We start from the raw sequence: 6,186 nt of genomic DNA, 5'->3' as shown, positions 1-6,186 counted from the left end.
GCTGCCCTTGGTGGTCCACCTGTGCAAACCTCACATCTCCAAAATGCACGAGCTCGATTCCCCTTGCAACTACACCAGTGCAGATGAAAACAACTCCCCTGGAGGAGCTTTGCAGCTTCAAAACTGAGAGCCCTGGCGCTGCTGGAGGGGTCACAGGTTTAATTGCAATAATAAACCAGGACCTTTTGTGCAAGCACCAGCTGAAGAGCCGGTGTGTTGCCACAGTGGAGTCCCTGCTACCCTGATGGGGAGCTGCAGTCCCTGGGCTGCCCGGTTGCCATGGTTGGCTGGGGCTTGACTGCTCCTTCTGGGTGATGCTGTGGGACGTGGTCAAATCCTGTCCTTGTTGTTCCTGGTTTTCTCTGTGGAAGTCTCAGGTAGTGGAGGTTCACAAGGACAAGGGGCTGGAGCAGCTCTCCTACGAAGAAAGGCTGAGAGAGCTGGGGATGTTCAGCCTGGGGAGGAGAAGGCTCCAGGGAGACCTTCTTGTGACCTTTCAATGGCTTCAAAAGGGGTCTGATAATAAAAGGCAGAGAGTGACTCTTTGCTGAGGCAGATAGGGCAAGGGGAAAAGGTTTTAATTAGGGGAGATTTAGAGGTCAGGGGGAAATTCTTTACCCTGAGGGTGCTGAGGCACTGGAACAGGTTGCCCGGAGAAGCTGAGGGTGCCCCATCCCTGGAAATACTCAAGGCCAGGTTGGTGGGTGGCCCATGGCAGGGAGTTGGAACTGGATGAGCTTTAAGGTCCCTTCCAACCCGAGCCATTTTATGTAAGGGGCAGTTGTAGCAGCATTACAGTTCTGTGGCTTTCATAGACAAGCCTTAAACCTCCTCTCGCCTTACTCCCAAGAGGCTGCATGTGGCCAGTGTGATGTGTAGCAGCGAGTAGGAAAATGCTCCCTTTCACTCATGTGCTGCTCTGCATCCCACAGTTTTGTAAGCCTGCAGCTGAGATGACATAGCCGTGGTTTTGTGCTGTGAACACGACCTAAATGAAGTAAAATAAAACGTCTCCCTTTTTCCCTTTGCTCAGGAGCAGCTGCCGCAGGGTCAGCCCAGCCTGGAGAACCCAGCGTGGGACCGATGTGCCAGCAGGTGCTGGTTCAGGCTGGAGCAGCAAGGGGCTGACTCCCAAAGGGGAGGAAGGCTGCGTGAGGTCAGTACCGAATTCCTGGGGCTTTGGGTGACGCCAGGGGTTGGAACACAGAGTGAAGCTTGGGAGCCTTCAAAAAATTGATAGTGATGGGGCTAGAGTGGTGGTGGTTCATGTTGTGGCAGGGAAAGAAGCGTCTTGCTTGGCATTTCTCCACGTCTCACATGGCTGCACACTGTGCAGCACGTCTTTCACTACCAACTTGAGCATCCGTGTTGTTGTGATGGAGGTGCCAGCTGGGGAGCACATTCTCTGCTCTTCTCTACTGCCACCACACCCCTGAGTTTAAGACCTGTCTTTATAAGCTTTGTACCTGTGTTTGGAGCAGTATTTTTCAGCTAATAACAAAACGTGACTTATCGCTGCGCCTATCTCTTCTTAGGTAATTAGAAAAGCAATTCCTTGCTCTGTTTCTTCTAAGGCAGAGAGTGTTGCTGACAGACATCATCACGACTAATGTTTTGCCCTGTGTTTGTGCCAGTCCAAAAAACTGGTTGTCTGCAGCCAGTAAAACTTGTGTATATTCTTTCGGAACCTCCTTGGCCATTTTTTTTTTGGTGTTTAATATTGAGGTGCTCATAATAGATGCTATTTTTTTCGAATGTTTACTGCAGAATAAGTGTGTTTGTACCAGAAAAAGAATCAGAGTCCTCAGCCCCTGGGGTGCCCCTTCTGCTCACCTGGCAGAGGACCTGCTGTACCCGACAGGCTGCCCAGGCTGTTAGTCACTATTATTTCAGGAAATAACTCGAACGAAACCTTCAGCAAACGATGGGATGACTCAGGGGTTACTGAAAATAAAGCTACGCTGTCAGCTGGAGCCCTGAAGGATGCTTTACAGGGGCAGGGACTGGGCTGCCTCTGAAGCAGGCTGTTTCCTGCGTTGGACGCTGCTCTGTGCGTACCCCGGGCTCAGGGCGAGGCTCTGTGAGCCCCACATCTCCTCTCCTGGGCCTATCTCAGCTGGGATCAGCGGCAGCCTCTGGGGAAGAAAGCTCAGCTGAGCCTGCGCCACTGCAGGTGTTGCAGCACGAGTAGATCAGAGAGGAAGATCTGGGCTTGGAATCGCAACGTTGACATCAGGGCTTTCCAGGCGTTATCTTCGCGCTGCTTCTGCGAGCCAGGGATGGGTTATTTGCCCTGGTAGAGCCCGGCCCAGCCCAGCCTGCTGGTGGTTTGCCCGCCGTCGTGCAGCAGATCCAACACAAAGCAGATCCAAAAATAGGGAAGTCAGGAGATCTCTGGGGGCCCGTCTACTCCAGGCTCCTCGTTACTTCTCATCAGGATGCAGCTGCAGGGGGAGGTGGGCGCACAGATGGGGAGAGGTCCTGATAGATGCAGGGCTGGGGCTTCAGCACCTTCTTGTCAGCCTGTGGCGGTCCTGGGCTGAAGCCCTGACTTCTGCAAGGTGCTCAAAACTCCTGCCTCTAACCCCAAGTCTGCAGGGGCTGGCAAAAAGCGTGTCCAAGGGCCCCGCTGCGTCCGAGAGGCTGGCTGGTGGAGCTGGGCCTCAGGGATCTTGTGGCAACTGCAGCAATTAATTAGAAGGGAAAATAAATTGAGGAAGGTGATAGTAGCTGACGACTTCCTCTGCTGTGAAGGGTGATAATCACACCTGTGTACCTCATTTAATTAGTTACAAGGAGAGGATCTCTGAGCGCTAATTACAGCGCCAGCCCCTGATGCTCCCCCAGGTACCACTGCTGGAAGCAGCTCTCCCAGAGGCAGGGGCTTGCAGTGGGGTGCCCACTCCCCCTTGCTGCGGGGAGAGCCTCTCCCTGGGCAGCTCTGGTGATGCCTGGCCTGGGAAGGAAGAAATTCGGTGGGCGAGAGCAGGGAGCTGCTCCCCGCTGTCCCACCACAGCAGCAGGGCCGGAGAATGCGAGGAATGCAGAGGAGAGCTGGCGGGGAGGGGAGAGACCGTGCAGCCTGAATGGAGAAACCTGTTTGATTCCCCCGAAGGGCGAAACACACCCAAGTCTCCTCCTCAAAACAAGGCTTGGCTTCCCAGAGCCAGCCCTCTCCATCCAGCCGGCAGGTAAGGGCCCTGCCTCGCCCACAGCCACCTCGCTGCCAGGGAGGATCGGAGATCCCCGCTGCGAGCCCTTGAGGGGCAAGGTGCTGGGAGACCGCTTGCAGGCTGCTCCGCGTCTGTCTTCTGGGAGAAAGCTGCAGCTGAGGAGCTTCTTTGCAGGTAGGGCTGGGCAGGGAGACTGCTCCAGAGACAGCCGGGGTGCTTCTGCCACCCGCACTTCACCTGCTGGCTCTGCTGGAGAGGAGGAGGAGGGCTGTCCCCTCCTAACCTGCTGACACGGGGAGCTGGTGGGGACGAGGGAGGCTTGAACTGCTGCCTCCTGCTGTAAAGAGGGAGATGAAGCTCTCTTCTCCACTGTGTGGGAGCAAAGTGTGGGTCTGAAATGGTGCTTGGACACTACGAGGCTGGCAGTAGTGCCAGCACGTAAATAAGGCAGACGGGGATGTTTGGCCGTGAGGTTTTGCTGCTCTTGTTCGTCTGATTGCTGAGTTCCCTCCTTGCCCGTCCCTGTCTTTCTGAAATCTGTCACCTGCTTAATTTCGGAGGGATAGCAGTGGGTATGGCAGCAGGGACGAGTCTGTGCGTGGACACGAGCGAGCAGCTCTGCAGAACTGGCGCAGTTTGAGCCTGTGACTTCAGGCAGCCTCCCGAGAGGCTTGGGGTCAGCTGCTCTGCGTGCCACCACCCCTAACCCCCTTCCCCAAAACCAGCGTGTGATGGAGATTCTTCTCTCTGTGCTCCTCTGCCTTGTTTTGGTTCTCCCTGAGGATGAAATCAGCACCCTGGAAAGGAAGGGATGGGAGTGGTAGAGCTCATGCGGAGGAGACCAGCCCCTCCCTCAGTCCTTGCTGCTCCCACCTCGGAGCTTGGTGAACATCTCCATTCCCCCCATCCCTGCCCTGCTGCTGCTCCAAGACAAACCCAGCCAGGAGAACGAGCTGCCCGTGGCCAGACAGGAGCCAGGCTGCTCACCACGGGCTACGGAGCAGGGATGTCCTCCCCTGTCACATCCATCAGGACCCTGTGCTTGTTCTGGCTTCATCCAGCCAAAGACAAAACATTAAATTTGTTCCCCGGCATTATTTATCTGTAAGTCCCAGTCTTCACAAATGATGGATTTTTAATTTTCTTTTCTAAAAATGTTTTTTTTTTGTGGCAAAACTTTGTAGCATCTCTGAGATGCCATGAAGCTTCAGTAGGATTTGATGTCCTGCTCCGTTTATGGGTCCGTCATACAAACGCGAAGCTCTGCCTTTGAAAGCCCCAAAACTTTTCCTTCCTTCCTGCTTTCATCTTTAGACATCAAGGCATAAGGTCAATGGCATGTGGGTGCGGTAAACATCCTTTACATCCTTCTTCCTTTTCAAATACAAAAATTAGTTGAGCAATTAGGAATTAATGCCTTGTAATTAGAGTAATGAAACTGCGTACCCAGTGCAGTGAAAAACGATTCGGTAATTTTGGGCAGCAGCAGCAGCGAGCTGCTGTGCTGGGGGTGGTGGTGCTGTGTGGGGCTGTGCAGCTCCCAGCACAGCGGGGCCCCGGGGAGGTCTCTGGGGACAGGCAGGGTTGTGTGCTGCTCTAAGGAAGCTTGTACCACGCTTTCCTGACTTCAATAGCTCGTGTCTTCGCCAGCTTCGTCTGAAATTTTGCATCGTGGGGTATGTGGTTGCAAGAGAATTTAAAAAAAAAAAAAAAAAAAAAAGGTGTAGCTTTACAGCAGCTGTCAGACACGGCTGAAACGTGTCCAGTGCTCCCGTTGGAGTTCTGTGCAAGCTTCCCCACGGCAGCCACCGGTCTTCATCTCACTTTCCTCCACGCCTGAGGAAGGAGAGGCATTTGCTGTCCCCAGGTACTGGTGCTGGGGATCTGAGGAGCTGTGGTGCTGGGCTGAGGCTCGTCACAGCAATCCCGCACAGGCAGCAGGCCCGGCTGCAGCTACAGGTGCTTCCTGTTCCTGCGACGTGGATTCAGGGTCGTGTTGGCTGCCCTGAGAAAGGAGGGCAGGCAGTTAACGACTGATGCAGGTGAATTATTTGACCAGCATGGCAGGAGAACAGCAGCAGAGGCACAAGGTGTCGCCTGCAGCGGCGTGGCTGTCCGGGAGCACCTCTCCTGTGAGGAAAGGTTGGGAGAGCCGGGCTTGGTTAGCCTGGAGAAGAAAGAGCTGCAGCCTCTTAAATATCACCTTGGGTTTAGCACTAAGAGCCTTTCTGTTCTGAGGCAGCTATGCATGACTTTATGTCTGTTTGAAAGCCTCCAGCCACCCAGTTTCTCGCAACGCAGGGCCCGTATCACGACGTGAGGTGTTAGATCTGCCCCGGGGGCTCAGTCCAAGGCCTGGAGCAGATTCAGGCTGGTGGCCTGGTCCTTCAGAGGCAGGCTGGCAGCCTCCCACTGCGTGGACAAGGTGGGATGAGATCCTAAATTGCAGGCTGGGAGTTCACAGCCCGAAGCCCCGAGTGTAATTCCTGCTGTCACTCGCTTCCACAAGCACAGGCAGCGGGGTGGAAGCCGCCCATCCTTCCCAGGCACGGGGTGTCATTCAAGCCGGAGTACAAAGGTGAAATAAATCCCATCACAGCAACGCTGGCTCAAAAATTTCACGGTGCTAACCCAGCATAAACTTCCTTTGCTGGTTCCAACTTGCTCAAATGAGCTTAAGGGGTTAACTGTGCGCTGGCAGGTTTTATGCCAGATCAGGCACGGTCTGTCCAGGCTGCTCTGACTTCGGAGCAGATCAGGTAACAGCTGACAGAAAAGCATAACACTGGCACAAGGTTTGCATTGTGCTCTCTGGCTAATGCAAGAGAAATGCGAGGCTGTGCCCACGCCTAATCCAGATCACTGCAGGGCAGCCTGACAGCGCGCAGACCTGGATTAGCAATCCCGAAACGTGGATGCTGCTTTTTTGGGGCAGGGAGCCTCGTGCCTGTGTGTGACCTGTGCGGAGAAGCTTTCTCTCCCTGGCTTTCCTTCCTCTGGGGTTGGAAAAGGT

At 54.5% G+C, this 6,186-nt stretch overlaps 1 protein-coding gene across 1 annotated transcript in view; it reads left to right on the top strand.

Moving 5' to 3' along the window:
• Window positions 1-3,207: 3,207 nt before the first annotated feature.
• The window catches only part of ZNF185 (zinc finger protein 185 with LIM domain), a 43,170-nt gene continuing 40,191 nt past the window's right edge, over window positions 3,208-6,186 (top strand). The window contains exon 1 of the mRNA XM_082771114.1: window positions 3,208-3,347. The gene's annotated coding sequence lies outside the window, so the exon portion shown is untranslated. The remainder of the gene's footprint in view (window positions 3,348-6,186) is intronic.

Source organism: Aythya marila (genome assembly GCF_965140915.1).
Source record: "Aythya marila genome assembly, chromosome: 13".
Lineage (NCBI taxonomy): Eukaryota > Metazoa > Chordata > Aves > Anseriformes > Anatidae > Aythya > Aythya marila.
Note: the sequence above shows the minus strand (reverse complement) of the source record. Positions and strands in the feature narration are given on the sequence as shown.